Source organism: Doryrhamphus excisus, linkage group LG23, assembly GCF_037039965.1.
Source record: "Doryrhamphus excisus strain RoL-2023G ecotype Guam linkage group LG23, RoL_Dexc_Guam_v1.1, whole genome shotgun sequence".
In the NCBI taxonomy this organism is placed as follows: Eukaryota; Metazoa; Chordata; class Actinopteri; order Syngnathiformes; family Syngnathidae; genus Doryrhamphus; species Doryrhamphus excisus.
In genome coordinates this window covers 5,435,266-5,462,061 of record NC_136379.1, presented here as the reverse complement: position 1 = coordinate 5,462,061, position 26,796 = coordinate 5,435,266, and the positions used below count along the sequence as shown (strand labels likewise).

The 26,796-nt window shown below is 42.0% G+C and overlaps 1 long non-coding RNA gene across 2 annotated transcripts in view; it reads left to right on the top strand.

The window, feature by feature from the left end:
• Positions 1 to 25,591, top strand: part of LOC131105912 (uncharacterized) — a 42,357-nt gene extending 16,766 nt beyond the window's left edge. The window contains exons 2-3 of one of the 2 annotated variants that reach the window (XR_013625420.1): positions 17,872 to 18,028; positions 25,359 to 25,591. This is a non-coding gene — a long non-coding RNA (uncharacterized LOC131105912). Of the gene's footprint in view, positions 1 to 17,871; positions 19,162 to 25,358 lie in introns of those variants that run through there. The other variant, XR_013625419.1, reaches the window with a different exon arrangement.
• Positions 25,592 to 26,796: the final 1,205 nt, after the last annotated feature.

The following is a 26,796-nucleotide window of genomic DNA, read 5'->3' as shown; positions in this document are numbered from 1 at the left end:
ATGTCTTTGTGAGAGCCCTTTTGTATTTCTTTGCGGTAAAGGCCAGTTCAAGCTGAGTGTGCCTCCTCGCAAGATGAAGTCTGCATGCTGAGAGAAGCCTGCAGGGGAAGTCAACAGATCAATGGGATTATTGAAGAGGCGTCAGAAAAGGTTCATGTGTGACCCAGAGGTGTGTTTTTACAGGACTACACATTGCAGGTACGACTCAATCACACTAGCTCCACTAGAGGTCCTGGTTCGGGGACGCTCTCACCTCCAGACCAGAACACCTGTTTGGACTTGGAGGTAGAAAGGACAGATTCAGCCTGTTGCTGAATGCTTGTCATGAATTAGTGATGCCGCCTTAACACAGCTAGCTTGGGACGCTGCATGACGCACTGCATGATGCCCAGAGGAATGCAATAGGTGACAAACAATGCACGATTCGCTGGATGACGCACTGGAAAATCTAAATCAAAAGACGGATACGAGACCAGAGAGCAACATTTCGTCTTTTTTATTTTACATCTGGCCCTCACAGCTTGGAGACCCGAGTTTGATTTCACCCTCGGTCATCTCTGTGTGGAGTTTGCATGTTCTCCCTGTGCATGCGTGGGTTTTCTCCAGGGACTCCGGTTTCCTCCCACAAATACTTAAACTTGCAGATATAGTTAATCTTCAAACAGCTAAAATAATGCATAAGGCTAAAAATAAGCAATTAGCTAAAAATGTCATCCAATACTTCTCTACAAGAGAGGAGAAATATGATCTCAAGGAAGAAGTACATTTGAAACACTTCTATGCTAGGACTACGTTAAAAAGCCATAGCATTTCAGTATGTGGAATCAAACTATGGAATGGATTGAGTAAGACCCTCAAACAATGCACAACGATGAGCCAATTCAAGAAACAATACAAGCAGTTGTTTGCTAGGAAAGCAGGAAGTGATCAAATGTAACAGTTACTGATTGTAAAAGTACCAGATGGAGGGGTAAGATTTAATAAGCTTTGCTTCTTCCTACTCCTTTTGGACATGTGGAACTGTGAACTGATTATGTGATGCATTCAATTGTAATCTGATGCATGTTCAAATGAAATAAAACCATTACCATTACATTCCAAAAACATGCTAGGTTAATTTGGTGACTCCAAATTGTCCATAGGTATGAATGTGTGTGTTATCTACCTGTATTAGTGAAGCACGGGATGATTAGCACTGGGCTACAAAGACTATAGTGATACCCTTGGTGAAGCACTAGATTCTCTCCTGGGAATGGTACTAAATGATGTACAGAATTTAGAGGTGCAATAGGTGACTTACAGCACGGTCGGCATAGCGATGCCCCGGGTGATGCAGTGCACTGTTGGGCTAACACAAACAGAGTCATTGTTTGTTGTTGTAACTGGCCCACCTGGCAAAGTGAAGCCGCGAACAGAAGGAGCTCACATGTTAACTGGCCCAAAGTCATACTGCCTGCTGTCTGGCTCCAGCAGCAGAGGCACAATAAGTTGACACACTCTTTACTCAAGTTGCCGCTGCCAAGCTTTTCCTCGATGAAGCTGCCCGGCAGCTCGTTCAATAAAGCTAATAAAGTGACGTGATAGCTTCATCTTGTCAACATTCTCTGTTTCCCCAAAAGGTCAGCCTTGTCGATAGAACAACACTTCCACAGTGAAAGCAACATTTTATTTTTTGCGCTGCAGGGTAAGGGGCTGATTTTTGTTTAATTAAAACGAATTGATTATGCTAGAAAATGTACTCGAAATTGAGCAATCAAGGGCCAGTTCTCTTCTGCATATTTTAGTACGCATATCAGGAATAAAATGAGGCAAATGTTACGATTCTGACTTTTTCTCTGTTTTTAGATTGTGTTTTGGTGTTGAATCTTATACCTAAATTATAGCTAAATTAACACGAAGGACCTAAAATGTAAATACAATAATGAATAAAATCCAAGCATTCATGTCAATAATAAGACCACCATGCTACTTCCATTAGTTATTGCTGTCGCTTTCATAGGAGCAGATCCTTCATGTTCAATGATATTGTAGCACTGAGCAGTTGTGTAGTGTTTTGTGAGTTTTGTGAATCTGGATGTGTTTGAATTGAGTCCTGACTCTGTGTGTGTGTGTGTGTGTGTGTGTGTGTTTTGACAGGACAGTTGAGTTTGGCCAACATTAGTACCGTAATCCCTTGCATCACATGTATACACTGAAGTCAGAGTTTTCAAAAAGCTCAGTTTTTAAGAACAAAAATGTATGTATGCGTGTGGATGAAAAAAATCCATATTGGTGTGGACAGGGCTTTAGATGCTGGAGTATTTTACGCGTGTGACCTTTAAGCAGCCCTACGCTGACCTGAATAAGCGTATGACCATGTGATCCCCACCCTCCTCTGTCCTTCCCCCTCCCACTATGCAATCAATAAATATGCTATTTCAAGTCATGATGGGAAAATCAATCTTTTCTCTCGGGCCAGCCTCCTCTCTCTCACGCCGCTACGCTCCGAATGCCTCGGAGGACTCGTGGTGGAAAGTGGAAAGTATTTCAAGGACTCTGCGCTGGACGCAGGCGAATGAGGAGATTAATGAAGCTCGACAAACATCGGGAATGTGCCGCTCAGGAGGGCAATGGATACTGCTCGCCTTTTTATTTCGGACAAATCCCACTGGCATCACGAAGGGGGCCGAGATTAATGTGTCGTAGCTTTTGCGCAGAGAAACAAAAAGCTTATCAAATTGTCTGTGTTGTTTTGACACAGAAATAATATTTTTATCTCAATTATGGAGCATCATGCTGTTGTTTTAATAAATAAAATACACACATGTTCTTACTAAGTTACCATTTAATCCCGTCTTTCATCATTTGTCACAGCTGGACTATATTATTCATAGTTAATAAAGAGTGGAGCTGCAGCCTCGTCTTATTAAGTAGACGCATGCTTCATATTCATTGGCAGCCAACCTCCTTGCCCTGCACTCCCTCATCTTGCTATTATATGTAGTGTAATAGTGTAAAATGAACACAGGAAGTGAGTAAAAATAGTAATCGCGGTGATATAAAGAAGGGGTATAATTAAATAAACTATGCTTTTCGGACTTGAACTGTGAACTGTTGTATTTCTATGTGAACGGTAAACTTGTCTTTCACTTGTGGAGCACTTTTCCACCTCCAAGGCACTCAAAGTGCTTTGACACTGTTAACACATTATATACTGATGACGCAGCAGTGGTAGCAAATGGGGGTTCAGTATCGTTCCCAAGGATGCCCAAAGAATCCGTAACCTTCAGGTTTGGGAGATGGTTTGAACCATCCGTCCCATGAACATATTTCTTCTGTAACTTGGCACACATTAGAAATGACACAAAAAGACTAACATTATTATACACAGTGCTTTTTAAATAGTTGTTGCGCAACTCCTGATGCACGCATCTGTCTTTGCACAAGGCGTGCCCATATCGCACTCACTGAAATACGAGTGAGCGTTGATCTTGCACACAATGCACGTGTGCGTGAGTGGGTGCTTTTGTGTGTCTTGCCATTATCTCGGCAGCCATGCGGCCTCCAGTTGACAAACAGTCAAGTCGGAGAGCGGCTTTGTAGCGCCGCGTTGCCGTGACAACCGCGTCTCCGTCTGCGTCCATCACAGGACGAAGTCTTTCATCTGAACAAGGTTGTTATAAGATGGAAGGCAAATGTTTGAGCGGTTTGATCATCATATATTCCCGACACAATGATGGCATTTATGAGTGTATGCAGAGACCCGCTGTGTCTGTTCTGCATTTGCTTCAGAGCTTCAAGGGAGCCACCCCCTCCAAGAGGGGCGCCCCATGTCCCTCTAATCCTCGTGTACTGAGGAGACAAGATGCTAGAGGTTGCCTGGAGCTATTCATCGAGGAGCATGAAGTAGCCCGAAGTGGCCCCTGGCATAGCGCAGGGTGACATATGTCTGTTAAAGGGATCGTCCCAGCAAGACGTGCTGGCATTTGACTGCAGCATGCTGACTTTGTTGGCACAGGGAGTGTGCACAAATGGGACGATTATATGAGAGATGGAATTTAAATCTTTTTTTTACTGAGAAAGACAAACTGATACTTAAACATCTGTTTGCATAACTGTGTCTGCAAGCAGTACACAAGTCAAACAGCCATTAGGTCATACAGTTGGGACTTTAGGCCGAATGGTCGTTGGCAGTGAGCGAGCTCAAACCGCCATCCGACTTCAAATGAACGAAAATCGTCATTTAGCAGTGAGATCCTGATACACTCCTGATCAAAAGTTGCATTTACATTTTGCACTGATGGCTCTCAAAAATGTTTCAAAGCGGACTCAGTATTGAGTAGCTTTTAACAATACTTGTTAATCTTGGCCAAAAATTGATTTCTTGTTAATTCAATTCAATGCGATTCTTGTTAATAAGGTCAAAAATGGATTTGGACGTGCTTGAAACCAGTGTTTCCAGGAGGCTAGTGGGAATGTTGTTCAAGGTGGTGAAGGTGGCTTCATGGAGGACATGCATGGTCTGGAACCGATGTCCATTTTTGGCCATCCATCTCCATTGGATTTAGATCAGGGGAACGTTCAGGATGGTCCAAAAGAGTGAGTGAGGTCTTCTGGAAGAAGGCACTGTAAACTGCAGCGTTGCCCTGTTGGAAAAGCTAATCATTACCACACAGATAAGGGCCTTCGGTCATGAGGAAAGATTTCCTCAAAGCAATCTGCCATTTGACGCCCCTGCACAATCTGAAGCATGAAAGAAAAGGCACCCCAGATAATGATGGTGCCCCCTCCTCTGTGCTGTGTGGAAAATATTTGAATCTCCCTGTCATGCCAGGAAGTTGGATTTGTTCTCATCAAAGAATAAAACTTTCATCCACCTTTCAATGTCCCATGTTTGGTACTCTCGTGCACATTTTGAAGACCTTATTTGCTCTGAAAGCCCTTCTCTCAGAGATGCTGTCTGATGGTTATTGGACTGCATTCAGCACCCCACTAACAACCTTCATTTGCGCTGAAGATTGTCCCGTGTCTTGACGGAAAGCCAATTGCATCCTTCGGCTCAGGGCCAGAGACATTTTTTCGGGTCTTTGTTCCATAACCCTTACTGTGTCCAACGACCACGCCGAAGGAGAGGAAGCTGTCATCAAGAGATCATGACGGTGTTAATACCTGTCAGAAAGACAGATAATGACATTGAACACACGGTTTTGGCTTTTAAAGGCTTCGGTCTTAAACTTTTAATCAGCTGATGAGAAGCCTTTTCCACTTTAATGCTTGTTTGCAATAAATTGCCTCACCCATTTCTTCTTTTTGCGGTTTAAAGCTCGACTTAGAAGATCCTTCAGATCCAACAGTGCAATTTTTCGACTGCTCATACAATTTTGATCAGGAGTGTATTTGTAGGTTTGTTTCATTGATAAGCCTTCATCTTGGACTTGGACTCGTTAATGGAGATTTGGGGTATAAACTGCTTGGAGATACTTGAAGATGTTTCACCTTTAATCCAAGTGGCTTCTCCAGCACCAAGAGGGCTGTCGGCTTTTTAACGTCTGAGGACTTGAAAGCACTCGATGGCGTAATGAACCATGACCTGGATTACCTTTTTCTTCATTTTCCAGGCAGCGCTTCAAGAATAAGAAATGCTTTCCTTTTTTTTTTTTTTAACTCTTTTCCATGCTGGAAGTGATCATTCTCTGTCGAGCTCTGCCTTCTAACGTACCCTACCCCTGTGGTTAATTACCTTATGGCAGGGGTCGGCAACCATTTCTGTCAAAGAGCCATTCTGCCTTCGCTTCCAGTTGGGAGCCGCAAAACATTACACTGCTTTTAACCTTGTAAAATATTTATATTTCTAAAATGTTACCTATTACAACGACAGAATTCAATAAACAGAACTGCGCCGTCATGTGTTGGCCTACTCTAAAATCATATAAACACGTGACTCTACATCTTTCTTTGTATAAAATTAAAACAAATTATAGCCAATTTGAAGATAAAAACAAGTCCATCAAAATTCACATATGTGCACATTAATATTGTTTGCTCAATACCGTTTATGCCTGTGCTGAATTGTCATCAATAACCATTCAGTTCTATCAATTTCCTCTTTATTTTTTACTTTGGAGAAGTCAGAATGTTTGTACAGAACATTTTCTGTACCCTCTAGAATCGAAAAGTGAAAGTTAAGCTTCTGTGAGAGACCTTTTTATGCATGTGCCTTTTTTTCCCCCCAGTATTTTTCCATGTATTATATGTAAGTGTTGTGCAACTCTGATTGTGCTATGTGAGTGTGTTGAGAAGCTATCAGACTGAATAAAACCCCTGCATTGTTATTGAAGTTATTCAAAATATCCAAATGTACGCTTTGGCAATCCGAAGGGAGCTTCCGCATTTTGGAGACAAGCAATAAAGGGCAAGCTAATTTAACACAGTAGCAGCTAGCATGGAGATCTCGGGGGAAGGAAGGAAGGGGGGGGCAGAGTGATGCAGCATTTGAATGCAGCCAATTCTCACATGTAATTACTGAGTGTATTCTCCAGCCACAGCCCCATCACCTACCTGAACCAATTGCAAGCCTATTATAAACATCCCGCCACCATAAATAACTTTAGCTGTGCCATTCGGGGAGCAATCAAGACTTCATTAATAACTCCTATAAACACAGTTTGCCCGTGACAATGTTCAGCTGGCTTTATTTTCCATTGCTGTCTGGAAAACATCGAACATTTTTTTTTTTTAAAGTTGCGACTGAATGACTCAAACGACTCCTTCGACAAACACAGATGGACTATAGAGGGCGCCACAGCACCACCATCTTTGAGCTTCCAACTTTACTCTATTCAGTCTACTAGCAAAGTGCATTTTCAGTCTAATAGCTTCTCATAGAAGGTTTTCTTGCCAGTTGCACACCACTCACAGATAACACATGGAAAAGTACTGAGAGGAGAAGATGGCATGTCTCTTCACTATCAGCATAGTTAGTACCAGTCCGAGCCTCTAGGATCCATTGCTTTCTAGTCTCGGTGCCTTGGCACAGGTATACCATCTGTGAAAGTACTTCCACTAAGACTCACCTGAAGCTCTTGTTCAAGGGCCATCTTTCCCAAGATGTCCCCCCAGAGCCCTCTCTGATCCACAACTTTAAGCTCTGCAGCGGAGTTCCTGCGTTCATAATGTATTCCTCACACACAACAAGTCCCTGGCTTGTCTCCTTTGGACTAAAATGAGAGCAGAAACAAGAACATTGCAATGTAATGACAAATCATAGTCCTTCTTCTCAGGACGATAGAAGAAAAGAAGGAAAAAGGCTTTTGTTGCGGGGCTTTTATTTTTGCAGATGAAAGTCAACAAGCCAGTTCCATCAAGCAACAGACGGTAGCAGGAACATCTAAAAAAAAAAAAAAAAATAGCATGATCTTCTGCAACTTTAAAATAAAGACAACTGAAATGCAAATGTTTTCTTGCATTTTATAACCTTTTTAAAGCCGCTTGAGAGTCAGAAATGGCGGATTGTCTTGTCTCTTTTGGAGTTTAAGAAATGCGTTTAAGGTTAGCCGTACAGCTGTCTGCTTGATTTGCTGCTGACTGACTTAAACAAATGCTGGAAATGTCACAATATAAACTCTTTTTCCGTATGACTACACAATAACTACTTGTGGGCGAGACTTGTACTGGCCTTTTATTGTGGCCAACCTGTGCAATAATCATGATGTGTAATCAGCATCATGATATGCCAATATCATAGATTGAATAATGAATGCTCACAAACATAAATGACAACATACAATAACTAAATACAGTAATCATCCGTCCCAGACCCAACCCTGATCCGTGAACTGAATTTTTGTAAAGTAGGATTCATTATTACAATTTGAATATTTTTGACAGGCGACAAAGGCGCTCACAAGGAGGAAGAAACAAAGTACAACCAAAAACACTGGTGGCAGTCACCAGGGAGTAAAAGTACAAAGAAAAAGTCAAAGTAGCAAATAAGAGAATACAGGAATGCTCAACAACTCACTCAAGATAGTTGGCAGCAATGAATAAAGGTGTACAAGGATTTCTAGCGATTGGCAAACAAAAAGAAGCGTATGCAATGTTGGCAAGGGGAAGTAACAATCTGACAAGGAAAGACTGGACCGCACGGCTTGAGAAGACTTCATTGTAGATGTGGTACAGGTGTGCAGGGAGGAGACCTCTGTAGGACTGCAATGAGACAGAAGATGGCAGCAGACCAGCAGTGTGCAAATCATTTGGAGCCTTTAGGACATGAAAGAACAGCCATACTGTCCCCTTTGTGCTCATACTAGCCAATATAGTTGATATAATAAAATACATCTAAAAAAAGGACATAATGTAGACTCACACTTAGCATTGAGAGGTCCTTGTTCCTTTTTTAACATTACTGACACCTAGTGACCAGTGTAGAATATGACACATTACCACATACATGCCTTTCAATGTGTCTTCTGAATATCTTATATTTGTATTTTAATTAATTCATTAATTTTTGTGCTTGAAATTTAGGCCAAATATATGTGAATTTGCTTAAATGAGCATTTTTTAATCACCTCTATCATTCCCAAGGAGGGCTATTTCGCGTGGGTTTTCTCCGGGTACTCCGGTTTCCTCCCACATTCCAAAAACATGCTAGGTTAATTAGCGACTCCAAATTGTCCATAGGTTTGAATTAGTGGTGTGTCTGTCATGAACGAATGGGTCAAAAGAACTAGTTCTTTTTTGTGACAGGAATGAACAAGGTCCCTAAAATACCCGTTCAGTCCTTTCAGTTGCAAATGCTTTTTTTGATTGGCTGGAGAGTCAGTTCACCGTTCCTCTTTGCAGGGAGGGACTATTTGCGTGCTTGCCTGTTGTATCCTATCGTCGTGCCTCACTCTGTGGGTGGGTGGGGTTAGCTTGACCTCGTTCATTCCGTTAAAACAAAAAAAATGTTCTTTTGACTCGTCTGTTCATGACCGACACACCATGAGTCGGAACGAACGTGAACATGAGTGAACGGACTGACTCGACACGGCTGACCGGGTCTATGCACAGGGCGCGATCACAGGTTCACGACCAATTGACCGAAATGAACGGATCTTTTTTCTGAATGAACCGGAATGATCCAATTCACTGAAATGACCGTTTTTTTCCCACTACTAGTATGAATGTGAGCATGATCATTGTTTGTCTATAGGTGCCCTATGATTGGCTGAATTTCAGCCTAACCTTGGAGCGCCGTCTCACACAGTCCTTGGTTGAAATGGATGAACACAAAGGCTTCCTGTTCACCCTTTATTGTCCGTGTTTGCCGGCTTCTTCTTTTTTGGTGTCTTGTGGCCATTTTTTTTTCCAATCGGCTATTGAAAGCAACAACATTCTGAATGTTAGTCCTGCTTCCGAGGGATTCAGGATCTTGCCCAAGGTACGATCAAACCATCAGGCTGGGAGATGCCTCCAAGTGCTTCGACAATGTTAACTGCTGGATTCCACCAACAACTTCCAGGTTGGGAGACAACCACTCCAATAACTGGGACATGCCGCTCCACTTTTGCCACCTTTTTGAGGTTCCTCCATACCATTCTCCCAAGAACAGTTTGGACATTATCAGTGTGGCTCCTAGGGATGAAGACGATATTGACGCTGAGGCCTCCTCCTGTGTGCCCATTAATGCCCCCTAATGGTCCTCCTGAGGCACCATTGTCAGCCCATCCCCATTTTAGCTTGCACACTGTCAGCAACAACTTGCGCTTTGCATCGTTCATTGGCTAGTGAATGTGTCTTGTTGGTCATTAGGGCCTCTATGGTGTGACTAAAATGAGTAATTCTGAGTGAATCCACTATTTTTGGGCATTGGAACGTGCGCTGTAGAAAGACAGTTCCTTTTCTATATTATCTTCATATCTTCTGCACAATAAGAGCAGGCAGTTAAGATGAACAGGCTGCAATCCACCATTTTTGTTGCCTATGGCGTCAGAACATAAAGCAGACACACGGGAAAATAATTAATAATGACTGATAACAGAGACACAGTGTGCATCCATCTTTGACTTTGAGGAATTTCTATTAAGCGACGTCCTTCCGGTTTAAATGGACGAGCTGACCGTAGGAAGCATGATCCACATAGCAAGCTGTTGGCTTTCCCAGAGAGGGACAACCATCACACTGCAGATGACGGGCGCCATTTGTCTTCCTCTTTTTCCGGAGTCAGATTTTTCTTCTATTAAGAGGAGTGTCAGGATAAAAACAAATTCAAACGTGAAATCTTCTTTCAAGCATCCCTCACTGCTCATCTGCTGAGATTGGAAACAGGAGCATGAGAGCCCGTCTGAACCTGGACTTCCAAGAACATCTTATTTCATCTGGCAGAACGCAATCCAAAACTTTTCAAGTCGAGTGTTTTGTCTTGACAGAATTCCTCAGGAAAATAAGGCAGGTTCTTTGTACTGAAATGTTAGTGTGCTGTAGAAATACGACCTCGCTTCAATAGGACGGCATGCACTGTCCAATGAGATCCAACGCGGGAGTCGCTTATATAAAAACATTAGAATTTCATTCTTGTAGTGTGGATTCACAATAAAAAAAACGATCAAAGTAAAAGGCAAAGTCACCAGAGCTTTGATGTCTTTAATTTATTCATTTAATTTTTGGACGTATGCAGCTATATACAGTATATATCTTGAACTTCATTCATTTTCTACCGCTTATCCTCACGAGGGTCACGGTGGGTGCTGGAGCCTATCCCAGCTGTCTACGGGCGAGAGGCGGGTACACCCTGGACTGGTCACCAACCAATCACAGGGCACATATAGACAAACAACCATTCACACTCACATTCATACCTATGGACAATTTGGAGTCGCCAATTAACCTAGCATGTTTTTGGAATGTGGGAGGAAACCGGAGTACCCGGAGAAAACCCACGCATGCACGGGGAGAACATGCAAACTCCACACAGAGATGGCTGAGGGTGGAATTGAACTCGGGTCTCCTAGCTGTGAGGTCTGCGCGCTAACCACTTGACCGACGTGCAGCCCACAGAAAACCTATTTATGTAAATTTTTTAACATTATTAGAGCCCTCTAGACATGAAATAGCAGCCCTATAGTCCTTTAACCTTAAAGACTCCATCCATCCATTTTATATGCCATTTATCCTCAGGAGGGTCGCAGGGGGGATGCTGGAGCCTATCCCAGCTGACTTCGGGCAAGAGGTGGGGTACACCCTGGACTGGTCGCCAGCCAATCACATGGCACATATAGACAAACAACCATTCACACTCACATTCATACCTATGGATAATTTGGCGTCGCTAATTAACCTAGCATGTTTTTGGAATGTGGGAGGAAACCGGAGTAAAACCCACGCATGCACGGGGAGAACATGCAAACTCAACACAGAGATGGATGGGATTGAAATCGGGTCTTCTAGCTGTGAGGTCTGTGAGCTAACCACTCATCCACCGTGCAGCCCTATTTATAACTTAACACATACAATACTAAGAGTGCACCTGTGCTTGGGTCTCCTTTTTCAGAGGCACTGGAGGTTGATTTGTATTATTACTACAGTACATGCTAAAAAAAAAGTTTATTTATAGTAAAAAGCACATGCAAATGTCAGCCATCCAGATACTCCTCCCCCATCTTTAAACACGCCCATGAAAACAATATCGACGTACAGCTGGAGACGGCTATCGGGAGTGACCGCCGTGCAGCCGAACCGAAGGTAGCGCTGCGTCATCACCGTGGAGCAGCTGGGGCTTCACAGCGCTCCCTGACTGCAGTTTATCTTAAACATCAATAGCGTGTGGAGCCCATTGAGCCAGCCATTGAATTTTTGTTTTGATGTTGTTGACAGCAGTAGTGATGAGGCACATCGACGTGACTGGTGCTATTTATATAAGATTAAAGAAAATAGTCTTGTAGATAACATGTGGTGTCCAATTGTATTGCATATAAATAAGTCTATCATGCAAACTGCAACAGTTACTTTCTCAAAGTCATCCATCTGGCGGCAAATAAACTACATTTTTTTTTACCAGTATCATTTGGACTCAAGGAGGACTTGGAATAGCTAAGTTAGAAGCCACGCTAACCCCGATAGCTTGAGTTTAAAGTAGCAAAAACGAAAGAATTAGTGCTAAGCACGTATTAACCCAAGCTGGAACCGCATTACAGTAATCAGCTATGAACAGGAAATTAGCACGTACATTAATAAAAGTAGAGCGCAACTTCACTGTTAGTCAATGTCCGAAAACTGTAAATGAGGCATTACGTTAACGCTTATGTCATCAGCCCAAGAATATGGATTTTGCACATAGACCGCTATGATTAAACAGGTCTTTTCTATGAAGAATATAGTGTTTTATCTCTGTACTTTGTGTGTTCTAAGGCTAAAAGGCTTTGGTGAGGCTGTTCCTTGACATCGGATGAGACTTTTAAACCACTTTAAGTTGCCTCGGCGTCCTCGCCTGCACTTTAATCCATCACCATGGCAACCAGCCTGCAAACAGCAGCCATTCTTATCTGCTTAAATTGCAAAGTGGAGCCGCTGCAGACAACAGCATGTCCTCTCGGCTCTAATTGGGACCATGGAGACTCCCTGATAGGCTGAGACGCGTTCTCTCAGATATTGACATCCTCATCGATGAGTTGACGCCTTCGCGGCTAAAAAGTTCATCTTTGTTTGCCAGACCGTTGTTTCCTATCACGTCTCCTTTTCGTGCAATTCATGAGCTTGTCGGGAGATTCTCTTCAGCTCACGTTGTTTTCTCATTCACAATACTTCACCCTCGCTCCTGGATCGATTCGTTTTTCTGTATCAATCTGCGAATTCGTCATTTTATTCATGCTTGCAACTTCCTGCCAGCTGCCCGCAGATACAAAGAAGCCATCTTTGAGGAGATATCCTTTACAGTAACTTTATGACACGCTGTAAAGTGTGACACAGCAGTGTGTGAACATCATCATTTTCAAGGTCAGGCATTTTCAGGCTTGACGGTGCTCCTTCGGCTCCCAAGCATGAATCAACCTCACCTTCTCACCATGTCAGTACCGAGCAACAAGTACTCCGACCTAAATCAACGTAGAAGTTATTGTTCTGACCCTCGCTGTCGAAACGTTGTTGCATCCCTTCTATGACGCTGACGATGGCTGTTTTCCTTTTTGCGTAGCTGCTATGCTTTACGATGTGTCAGCGTTGTCCGCTCAGGTTTAAGCACAATAACCCTCAGCATGGGAAAGTTCAGTTTTTTGGGTCAAATGAGCACATTTGTCAGTTTTATGTGCTGCAGTATTGTGATGGTAACGAGAGTAAGACGCCTGCTGGGTAATTTATCCCGAACAAGGCCATGGAAAGGTGATAAAAAATGAATAAGGCAGGTTGAATTTTAATGTTGATAACTTTATTAAAGCTAAGACTGTCGCTATGGTTAAAGCAGTTTATGTTAGCATGATAATTACGGTCAATGAATGAATGTTTTCAGGTCCCATTGTCCTGGTTTTCATTGTTTTTTTTTTTAGGTTCTCAAATTGAGCGGAATTTGGGCATTCTGCTACATGTGACATAATCCTTGAATGGCTGCCGTGTGGGGGCTTTTTAAATTATCCATCCATTTATTTTCTTCCGTTTATCCGGGTGCTAGTCTTATTATGGGGGTTCAAACTAGCCACCTCTTCCAGATCCAGACCAGCTGTGCGATGTCATCCCTCCAATATGTAGTCGATCTGCCCCGGGGCCCTGGGTATGCCTCACCAGGGTGGCATCTGGGAGGCATCCATATTAGATGCCTGAGCTACTTCAACTAGCTCCTCTCGATGTGAAGGAGCAGCAGCTCTACTCTGATCTCCTCCGGGATGACTCACACTGTCTCTTCTGGTGAGTCCAGCCACTCGACATAGGAAACTCATTTTGGCCACTTGTGTCCATGATCTGGATCTTCCAGTCAAGACCCAAAAGTTATGACCATAGGTGAGGGTAGGAGCGTAGATCCCCGGAGAAAAATCACGCATGATCTCCTGACTGTGTGGCCTACATACCAACCACTTGGGGCCCACCTAAAAATATTAGCAAAAAATATTTTTTTATAGGGTTTGTAGTAGTACATTGTTTATTGTGGTATTGTGGTATTGGTTCCAGACCTGACTGAATTTCCGTGAAATATGATTCAATTATCCCACCCACGACCATCTCCTGTGTGGAGTTTGCATGTTCTCCCCATGCATGCGTGGGTTTTCTCCGGGTACTCCGGTTTCCTCCCACATCCAAAAACATGCTAGGTTAATTGGCGACTCCAAATTGTCCATAGGTATGAATGTGAGTGTGAATGGTAGTTTGTCTATATGTGCCCTGTGATTGGCTGGCCACCAGTCCAGGGTGTACCCCGCCTCTCGCCCGAAGACAGCTGGGATAGACTCCAGCACCCCTGCAACCCTCATGAGGATAAGTGGTAGAAAATGAAGGAATGAATGAATATGGCACACTTGTCTACACTGTGTGTATGCTAGCGGCCCCGCCTCCACCCACCTAGACAAAGAGACTGTATGACTTACAAAAGGGCTCGTTCCGTTCATACCATTGTTCAATGGAACAATCCCACGTTTTCCTAGGTTGATTGGCGACTCCAAATTGTCCATAGGTATGAATGTGAGTGTGAATGGTTGTTTGTCTATATGTGCCCTGTGATTGGCTGGCCACCAGTCCAGGGTGTACACCGCCTCTCGCCCGAAGGTGGCTGGGATAGGCTCCGGCACCCCTGCGATCCTTGTGAGTGATTCAAATGAATGATTCAATTATGATTTTTGCCAATCCATATGAATTTTGACTATTAACAACTGGATGGGCAAATGGAAGGTGAGCAGGGACGACAAATTATCCGCGTCCTCAACTCAACTCAATGTCATGATTGCCTGACAAAAATCAGCACCAACAGAAGTCATTTTCTCCAGAGATTAGACCAGGTCTCAAACCTTCAGTTCTTTCTTTTTCCTCCAATCGCTCGGATTGCTCACACGTTCACAATCATGCACATTGAAAGTGGAATGGTCGCACGCAGCATGCCAGCTTCCTCGTCGAGGTCTGATTGTGAAACTTGATGAAATCACCAAACTGAACTTGTACGCTCGCACCGAAACGACTGGAACACAACTCTGTCCCTCACTCAAACATATTGTGTCTGCTGAGGGGCTTGTGCAGAAATAATGCAATCACGCTCATAGCCTGATCCCTTATCGGGCTGCGAGCGTCGGACTGCAGTGTGAGCGGAATCTCGGCTTGGAATGCATCGTAACGTTTCCTGTTGTGATAAAAGTCTGATAGTAAATGTGCATTGTTGCTCCTGTTATTGGAGGAGAATAGAAATGAAAGCAGGGCTGGGATGAGAGAACGGAGACACATGGAACTCGGAATACTGCAACTATTTGATATTGTGATATCGAATGTGTCACATTATATTCTGCCTTTTCTTATATTCCCGTAATCTCAAAGGACAGATTAGTATCAACTCTTGTGTAGCAGGGTAACAAGGGGGCGGGGCTGACACAATTTTAGCTTGTAAACAATGTACACACCGATTACTTATCCCTTATATGTGCTACTGTGCACTTAATAAACAACAACTGGGAATTTAATGTCTGTGTACTGCATAAAATGGCCACGCTGTAATGTCGGCGGAATAACAAGGAGACAATGACTGTGAGAAGTCAGCCTTTTATTAGCAGTGCTGTACTTCTTACAGGCAGATGCAATCCACACTTCTTTCCCGGAGAAAAAGGTTACAAGCAAGTAAGAGTGTTTTGGAGTTGATCTACTGATGAGACGTGAGATGTCATGCTTTCAGAATGACTTTAAAATTGCGTCACTATTTGCCAGAAAACTAAAACAACTACTGTTTCCACTTATGAAGCACAAATCCAAGGAAAAACAGCTGAAATAGGTGCAAAATCTGGAAGATCTCAAAAGCTGTCTTTGCGGGTGATTGTGTGTAGCTGCTCTGTAGGAGTCTACAACTCAATGAGTGTAATAGGTCTCCTTTGTAATGGTAATGGTTTTCATTTGAACATGCATCAGATTACAATTGAATGCATCACATAATCAGTTCACAGTTCCACATGTCCAAAAGGAGTAGGAAGAAGCAAAGCTTATTAAATCCTACCCCTCCATCTGGTACTTTTACAATCAGTAACTGTTACTTTTGTTCACTTCCTGCTTTCCTAATATAGTTTAAGGATTTTTTTAAATTATTTTATTTTTGTCCCATACCGAAGTAGGAGGTGATATGAGCATCCAATGCCATAATGGGTACCATAGTAAGTGTCAATATAGTGATATATATAGCACATCATGACTGGTTCAAGACTCTTCATCCTTGTATTTAGCAAACATCAACTGCTTGTATTGTTTCTTGAATTGGCTCTTACTCAATCCATTCCATAGTTTGATTCCACATACTGAAATATTATGGCTTTTAACATAGTCTTAGCATATGTGTTTTAAATTTAGTTCTTCCCTGAGATCATATTTCTCATATTGTCTATCTATCATTTAGCAAGGATTGGTGGATTCAGGTTCGAGCCCCAGCGGAAGCTGGCCATATTGCGTGGGTGACCCCTGTCACATTGATGTCGTGACTCGGATGAGAGTGGGGTTATATCCACCATGAATAATAAACCATGCCAGCTGCTGTGTCTGCGTCCAAGTGTGGTGGTAAACCTGAAGCAGGAAGGGCGGCACCAGACGACGAGTTGACAGCTCAGGCTTGATAGTTGATACGTCACCGGCTAGCTCAACTTTCTTGCAGTGGGGTGGGGATGAATGGACACATGTTCAAGCCCAGGACGACCACAGTCACACATTGCGTATGAGATTGCCTGCTCTCCATTAAATCTTCTAAGGGTGCAATGACAGACACTTGGACAACCAGAAGTGGTAGCACTGGTATCTACTGTTATTGTATCAATACTGTATCTTGAAAAATCACAATATGATATCTTGAATTGGAATGCTCCAATCAGGGTGTTATGCTTCTGATTCCAATACCGATCATCCACTTAGAGAGGATGAGTTTGGATGTGAGAGGACATTGGTGGAGCCATAGCAGGACATCCAGGCAGCCATTGGTGGGCTCCAAGTGAGACAGCAGTCAGTCAACCATGGAGTCATGGCATGTGTTGGCAGTTCCAATGGCAGACATGATTGTTTTTGTTTTGGCACCCATGTACAGTTTGAGGAAGCTACCCAAGATGCTACACTACATGCGGTGGACGCTACAGGCTGCAATCGTTCGAGGCTTACGTGATCGGCTTTTGTGATCGTCAATGAAAGGCATTTATCACGTAATTTTTCATGTAAATCCATCTGTAGTGATGGATGGAGCATAGATTGGAGCATCCCTAATATTGAAATATTGATATGGTGTGTCACTAAAGTCAAACCTTGGGTTCCGTACGATTCGGTTCGCAACAAAAATGATGTCATACACTGTTGCAGTTTTCTTACAGTATTGTGTTGTAACAAAGTAGTCCTGCATTGTATCATTTAGAATGGAGTGGCCAAACACGGCTCTCTTTTTCAGCAATAGACTTCAATATTGGTAAATGTGATTTTACATTTCATAAACACACTTCATAAAACAATTTTTTGGTTCCTATGTTTTGGTATCTGCAATTAATTATTCGCATTCACATTATTTCCTGTGGGGAAAAAAAAAACTTTTTGGGGGTTTCTGTCTGATGTTTTGGAGCAAATGACTAACTTAGTCGTGTAGTGCCCCCCCCCCCCCCCCAAATCGGTCTAAAACTAACTGCCAACCGTTCCTGCTGTTTCTCGCCATAAACCTTTAACAGAGTTACTACGATATATTGGCACAAACCAATGATTGCATTTTCCGTTTTCTAGTCAATCCACAATGAGAGCACTGGAAGTCTGGACAGAAGGAACCATGACGATCACAGACACGTCCAAGTGGAGCCCCGATGAGCAGATGAGGGCTCTGAGTGACAGCGAGGACGGGGAGAGGAAATGGACAGATGAAGAGACAAACAGGCAGATGGAGGTCAGTGATTATTCCCCGACCCGCAGATGGTTTGCACTCTTGTGACAGCCAGGCCGCGTGCGAGATGTGCTGACAACGAGGCGTTGAGTGAGGACGCAGCGCTTTCTCTCCTCCTCATTTACTCGTTTTTAAACGCTGCTTCGACTGCCTTTGCTTTTTCCTCAGAAGAACTCCCGACGGATGGGTGGGGTACACACTGGTTGAGGACTATTTTCACTTATATTTCAACTTCCCCCTTGAGAGGAAGGGGAAAGAAAGAAAGAAAGTGAAAGAGTGCAGCGATATGAAGGCTCAGCTCCCGCTTTCAAGAAGAAAAAAAAAAATCCCTGTTGCCTTTGGCTGCAGTTCTACTCGGTGCACCAATACTCCATGTCGCCTTTAACAGTAGGGGGGGATTAGCACCTGATGGTTCAGCAAGAAGTACCTATAACACCCCCTAACCTTATGACTTCCCAATTCGGGAGAGACTTTCCGTGACCCCAGTGAGTGTTGTGCACTGAACAATGCTAAAGCTGCAAGTAAGAGGAGAAGCCAGAGGCCGCTGAGGTTACTACTTGAACTAAGATGAAGGCAAACAACATAAAACCTCCTCAGCACACTCAACATCCTCCTCAAGCACGACTCGCTTCAAAGTGTCCACCTGAAGCACCGCGAGCTTGATAGGTCAGACCTTCACACGTTCCAGTGTCGACTGAGGGCACCGACCTTTGTGACCTTTTGTTTGTGTGTGCATGGTGGATAGTAAATGGCTATAAAGTACACCAGTGCATCCTGGCATAGGATAGACCAGTGGGTCACCATTACCCTTAAATGGCAAACACACACAGGATAGAACATTGCTTAATGTCCATCCTGTAAACATGTTCGTTTAAATTTTGCCTCCGTTTGGGTGAATTCTCGTTATCGTATAATACGGCGCACATCCTGGCAACAAGAGGTTATGTTGCCTGTTAGGTCATCAGTGATTTCGACACATTTCTATAGTTGCCCATGCATAATACAAATCTAAATACATATAAATGATGAATGAAAGGCATCAATGGACATTTAAGGTTACTTTAACCCAGGGGTCTCAAACTCAATTTACCTGGGGGCCACTGGAGCTAGGGTCTGGACAAGGCTGGGCCGCATCAGGTTTTCCAAAAAAAAAAAAACACATTTATTAAAAACAGAAAAATATGCTTTGGTTCTGATTTTCTACAATAAAAGCTCTGATAAAACATTCCACTGTTCTCAAATATCTTAATTTTTATTTTTCTGCACAAAATAAGATGAAAAATAATTAAACAAATCAAGAATAAAGAAAATCAATCAATAATAAATAAATATAATAATAATAATAATAAAACGGCAAATAATAAAAAATAAGAAACCACATATAGTTGGTGGGTAGACAAATTATTTTTTTCAGATTAAAATGAACAAAGCATTATTAGAGCCCTGTAGACATGACAAAACACGACTATAGTCACATTTATACTCTTTTTATTTACAACATATTGCGCAACTGCAGGGTCTTGAGACACATGCTAACTCGCAAACTAGAGAGCTAGCGACCTAAACGGTAGCCTTCAAGTTATTTCCTTTAAACTTAAAAATCCAAAAACTTACCACTTCCACACGGATAGGGAGGATAACTATTAACAGTTATTTAACCTTTAACATGAACATTAATCAAACTAATATTTTTTTCTGGGTACATGATACCATACAGCATCCATATCAAACTTGCGCGGGCCGCACTAACATTGAACTTTCATATCAAGGCGGGGGCCTCAAACTAGTGTCCTGCGGGCCACGTGTTTGAGACCCACGCTTTAACCTAAAGAAACAATGTGGCAGCAAGATCATCCACCACCAACTTCCTTTTTTCAGCCACATCGAAAATCATGTCTTCCGTGAAGGTGATAGTTCAGCTAAAATGTAGAGCATACATGTCACAGCCCACAATTTTATGTTTATGCATCACTGCCGCACTTTGTTTTCATAGTCCCTGAACGCACCTTATCTGTGAGCTGCAATGCTTCCTCCAAATGCTGCCATAGCTTAATGAATCTATGCGTTCATCAATCATCTGACATGATCAGTCATTAGCGGTGAAAGTAAACTTGGATGTACTTTAGAGTAGTCAGTGTGCAGTTTCTATTGTAGTATAGATTTACTACTCATTCAAAAGGAGTCCAGCTGATGAGAAAAAACAAAATCTAAACTTTCACTCCTTTTTTGTCATCTTTCCTCTCCTCTCAGGAGCTCACTATTTGGCAAGCGGGTGATCTCAGCAGACAATTAAAGGCGAAACGTTCCAGCTGGGGATTGCATTGATGGGAATGATGAGTCTATAGCAACACGTTTAAAAAGGGGTGGGTTTGCATAATGACGCTGCAATGAGGCATCGAGCTGAGCCAGACAGCCTCACCATTGAACTGCTGAGTCATGTTTGGGCATTTGAACTTTCAAATCTCAGAGCTAATTTGCATGTGCATATCGCTGCTTGTGGTGATTAATGACATGACAAATCTGAATTATAAATTAGTGGTTTGTACAATGTGTGTCAACAGAGCCCCAGAGAGGAAAACTTGCTAAACTTTTTCTGGACTTTTTTTTTTTTTTTTTGACACCATAATCTCTGTAGGTGTAAAAAAAAAAATCTAGTTTTACATTGTTAATGATTTTAATTATTTTTTTAATAATGTAAATAATTTATCAAAGTAATAATTTATTAATTAAGAAAATAATAAATTTTTCTTAATGAATAATTTTGATACACATTATTTAATTATTATTTATTTCAATATTTTTTTTATTTTTAAATATGTATTATACAAATGAGTGGGTCAGGAATGTATATGTTTTTGAGCTCCAAATTGAAAAAAATTGAAGAAAAGGTTGTGGCAAATCTATAAAACTATATTAATTATTAACTCTATATTATATAGTAATATATAACTATATTAAAGAATTAAGGTATCACCATATCACCAAAATAAAAAATAGTGTGTATGGCGGGCTGCCACAAATAAATGAATGTATGGGAAACACTGCTAATTTTAAATCAGAGGAAAATGCTTTTATTTTGTTTATTTATTGGCCATTTTCCCAATGCTTTTTCTAATATGTAAATTTTTCTGCTGTAACTTTTATTCATGAATTGTGCGGTAAAAAGTAGAAGAGTTGAAACTAATGTACTCCACCAATCTTCAGTTGCTGCAGTGCTGAGGCATGAATCTTCTTAGTAACATCTTTGCTGTTTGTCTGAATGGCATCCTAATGTAGCGACACAGTGTATTACACCTCAGAGGACGTGCTCAGCATGCTGCCCTAACCCGTGGAATCATCCTTTTCACGTTGACGCCGAGGTGCATGCTGCACATGGGAGCGGGGAGCGATAAGGGGCGAGTCTATTTTGGAGTTTAAAGCGCCCACAGGAGCAGAGAAGCATCTTATTATGTGAGGAGAGTTGCTCGTCTTAAAACGTAATAGACTCAGTGTAAGCATCTCGCAGATGCTTTCATACGTCTCTCTCTTGTATAAATGAGATGGTGATTCATTGCTTAGTCCTGACATTAAATAGTATAGCCTGCATAAGCTATTTTTTGTGACAAATGACTAGTCTAACATGGTAAAAACAGCCAAAAGTTACTCTGGAACCACATTTATAACATACTGTATACAGCAGGGGTCTCAAACTCAATTTCCCTGGGGGCCACTGGAGCTAGGGTCTGGGCAAGGCTGGGCCGCATCAGGTTTTCCAAGAAAAAAAAAAACGCATTTATTAAAAACAGAAAAATATACAAACTTTTTCAGTGTTTTGGTTCTGATTTTCTACAATAAAAGCTCTGATAAAACATTCCACTGTTCTCAAATATCTTAATTTTTATTTTTCTGCACAAAATAAGATGAAAAATAAACAAATCAAGAATAATGAAAATCAATCAATCAGTAAGAAATAAATCTAATAATAATAATAATAATAAAACGGAAAATAATAAAAACTTAAGAAACCACATATAGTTGGTGGGTAGACAAACAGATTAAAATGAACAAAGCATTATTAGAGCCCTGTAGACATGACAAAACACGACTATAGTCACATTTATACTCTTTTTATTTACAACATATTGCGCAACTGCAGGGTCTTGAGACACATGCTAACTCGCAAACTAGAGAGCTAGCGACCTAAACGGTAGCCTTCAAGTTATTTCCTTTAAACTTAAATAGCCAAAAACTTACCACTTCCACACGGATAGGGAGGATAACCATTAACAGTTATTTAACCTTTAACGTGAACATTAATCAAACGTAATAATTTTTTCTGGGTACATGATACCATACAGCATCCATATCAAACTTGCGCAGGCTGCACTAAGATTAAACTTTCATATCAAGGCGGGGGCCTCAAACTAGTGTCTTGTGGGCCACATTTGGCCCGCGGGCCGCTTGTTTGAGACCCCTGGTATACAGGATGTGAATATGATGACAGGGTGAATTCTGACAATAATTTCACATCAACAATGATCCAGCTGCATGTATACGCCCACCACTTGATAAAGGATAAAAAAAAATGCCCCATAAACTTAAAATCTTGAAATTGCACATGAAATTTTCCAATTATTTGTCAGTCAGCTGAGAACAGAGATGCTTGGAGGAAAGCGGGGAAAGTTTCGCTTGGGGGAGGGCGGAGAGCGTAGCTGGCCTACAGCACACGCCCATATTAGGAAGGCCGGCAGTTGTGACATCACAAACTGCCAGTGTAAGAACGCCCTCTGAAACCGAGCGTTTTGAGCCATCCCAAACTTCTTTCAGGGCTCACTTCTAAATGCACAAACCTCATTTTCTGAAACTTTGGCATGGTTTAACACGGGAATACAACATTGTAACTACATTTATGGGTCAAAAAGTGGAAAAGGATAAATTGTACAGTTATTTTTTTACATGCTTTGCAAAAAATAAGCACATTTTGATTTGGACTTTCAGCAGCTTCGGAGAATGTGTCATATGTAAACAAAATCTGCAATATCCTGCCTTTGATAATGCACAGACTGTCGGTGTGATGTTGCTGAATGCATGGCGGTGTGATCACATGCTTGCAGCATCAGTCAATGAGGAAGCCATAAGCCTCCCAGCACTGCTAGTGAGCCGTGACAAACAAACAAGTACAAAGGCTCCTCAAAATGAGTTTAGGCTCCAGCGCCTGTGTTAATATGGAATAAAGGGAGGCACACTGCCTGGGTGAGCCTGTTTGAATATGTGATCTTTGAAGTGGAGTAGATGCAGCACATGTCTATGGCAGCTCATTAGACCCTGCTGTGTGTCGTGGCCTCTGAAGGCTGGACCAAAGTCACTATGTGGCGAGATAAAATAAAGATCTAATGGTACTGGACGGAGGCTAGATGGTGGAACCTGTGATGTGGTCTGTGGCCTTTCACGCGGGGACAAGTGGGTATACCTTTCGGCTCGGGGGTTGAAAACCCTCTAATTGAAGTTAATGAGCACGGTGACCTAGGAGTTCCACGTACGATGCAGAGGTGGCCCAGTGACTTCTTACGCAAGCGCCATTTGGAGAAACATCCCTCTGTGGAATTAGCCCGGCTCAGCCTTTGTAATCCTGCACACAGATACTTTTACAAATCCTCTATTTAATTAGATTCCTCCATTTAGTCATTCGCAAGCAGAAGTCTAATTCCTGCGTTATTAGGACTGCAGAGAGTGTTTTCCTGCTCCTGCGTATTGCTCCACAGAGTTCCATTTCACCTTGTATGTCCCTTTTGTGCCGTTTCACTCACTGAATTGTTCTCTTCTTGGACCACTGGACTATTGGCTGTTCACGCAAGGGAAACCAAAAATGAGTAACAGCTCCCAGTGTGATGCGGGTGTGCACCTCGACAAATTACGATAATAAACATATCTTTGATTCAGTTTTTTTTGTTTGTTTTTGTTTGTTTTGTGAAAATGTCAGCGCCTTCTATGGAGGAGCACTAATCCATTTAATCCATCTTCCCTTTGAAAGATGCTGTCATGTGGCAAATTTATGGATACATTGAATGGACCCTAAATTCTCTGAATGGACCCTGTGGTAAAGTAGACAGTGATTAAACCTTGTGACCCCCAAGGGGACGGATCATGTTAGTCACTGCGTGGATAGGAAAGTTTAACCATAACTTGGGCAAATATTGAGCATTTACGGAACGTCACATTACTTTCCGTGCAGAGTTGCGTGAATTTTCCAATAATCAGACCGCTACGTATTCTTCTTAATGGGGTCCTGGTCTGGACTCTGTGTTGGCCAATATGATGGATCATGCTCCCTGATGCTACGTTACTATCGAAGCGACACTTCTTCAACTTTACCAAACGTGCAAACCATCTGTTCATTCTTTCTCGTTTCCTCGAGGTGCATTCACAGACATAGGCACTCTGAACATCAACCCAAAACACAAGCAGGTCCTCCCATCACTTACTGATATGGGAATCTCAATAAAAACAAACAAACAAGAACCTTTGATTGTACACGGTCAGGCAAAATGATCTGACTAATTTGTAGCTTAAATAAAAGGCAAATAAAGTAAAGAAACAAAGTGTTTTTGTTTTCGAAAAGTACATAAAAATGAAATCAGTTCTGGCGGTGCAAGGTCGGGCGGTTGATTTTGGTTTCAATGCAGATTCCAGTAGATCTGAAATTGGTAACCCATAACAAGATGGTGCTTGGAGCTGGTACGGGATCATGTCTACCAAGATTGAAGCGCAAACGGAACGCTCGTTGTGTTGCAGTTACAGATTCGTCTTCACAATGAAAGCGCGATGCTCACCAATCCAATTCATGGCAGCAACTGAAAAAGAAACAAAAAACAATGGCATTATAAAATAAAACATTTTTTGTTTCTTTACTTTATTTGCCTTTTATTTAACCTACCAATGTGTCAGATCATTTTGCCTGACCCTGTACAATGTGTGCTCCTGCCACCGGTCATCATTACTGATCCGGACCCTGACTCCTCGTCAAAGTCCGTCCACAACATTCTTGAATATATAGACAGGATTTAAGATGGCTGTCGAGTACTCAAGACTTCCATGTTAGTTATTGTTCAATTATGTGTTATCTCCCAGCTTCTTGGGCCAACTTTGTGAGCAGTCAGCAGTCGTGGCGATGGGACGCACCTGCTCAAAGGGCAACTTGACTTTCAGCTAATAGCACAGAGCACATTGGTGATTATGAAAGCTGCTGAGAGATAACCTTTAAGCATGTGCCTGATGAAAAGGGCTCTACAGGGGAACGTCTGGCCTTCAGTACATACATTATGTCTGCTCAGTTATAATTGCGCTTGTGCTGCAGGCTTAAGGCAACAACTGGACGTAATGAAGGCCGCACCCCGACCCGCTGTGTTGTCAAGATAAGTGAGCATCTTTCGTCTGCTTCCTTGTATTTACATTGAAAGCTCTTTTCATTGTCTTGCACCTCGCTTCATCAGACTGCTGTCAGTTGTTGATAGCATCAACCTGCAGATTGTATTAGCGTTTGCACACATGAGTCATTTTGTCCTCATCATATGATTCATCTGAGCCAATCAATACAAAGCAGAGACACACGTGGAGACGAGGAAATACTGGGAATTATGAAACCTTTATGGGGAGCCAAGCCTATATGCTACGCTAACATTACCTACATGGTCAAGTGTTTATCAAAGACATTAAAGGGGACCTATTATGCTCATTTTTCAACCCTTTGTATTGAGTTGTAGACTCCTATAGAGCAGCTACACACAATAACAATAGCACACACAGCTTTATAGTTCTTCCAGAATCTGCACCTATTCAACTGTATTTCTTTGGATCAGTGCTTCACGCCAAAAAGGCCTGTTTTAATTTATTTCACCCGCCCGTCTGTGACATCACAAAGGGACAGTTTAACCACGCCCTTTGAAACCAATCATTTTGAGCATTCCCAAACTCATTATCTGAAACTTTGGTATCTTTTAACACGAGAATACAACATTCAAAATCACTGTTTTGTTTTCTGTGTGTCTGGCGCCTGTGTCTGTGTGATTGCGATTTTAAAAGTATTATTTGCACATTTTCGCATATAAGCCATACAATTAAGTTGGCTTGGTTATTGTTGGAATCATATTTAATTTTGAACCTTTTTATTATTATATAGCATGTTATTTATATTACATATTACAATACACTGTTAGAGTGCTTTAGAGGTGAAATAACACCCCTATAGTGAACTTAACACTCAATACTTGTGCTCCTGTGTGTTGCTGTAAATGGTGCAGACAGGAAGTGAGGGTTCAGAGTTGAGTTTCCACTTGGTGTGGGTTAAGGCCGCAACAGTAGCCTGTGACAGGGATTGCTGGGCCTGTTGTGAGCTCCTTCAAACCTGCAATAAAAGCCTGTTGTTTTGGTGATGGAAGTCTGGTGTTTGTGTGTCTCACTGAATATTACAGTGACATTACTGACACCTAGTGACCAGTGTAGAATACTGCATATCATCATAATGTCTTTTGAATTACTTTCGTTAGATTTTTTTTTGTTAATCAATTCAATTTGTATGCTTGATAATGCACAATTTAGGCAAAAATAAGAATAGTGTGCCTAAATATAACTTTTTAAAATTACTACTACTAATAATAATTACTAATAACAGTGTCCATTTTTAACGTCAAGTAAAAAAGTCCCCTCACCCACTAAAGAGTTAAGTATTCTTATAGGAAGCCCGAGCGGATACGAGCCGCTTTCAGTGATAAAACGTCTTCAAAGTGGTGCGCGAT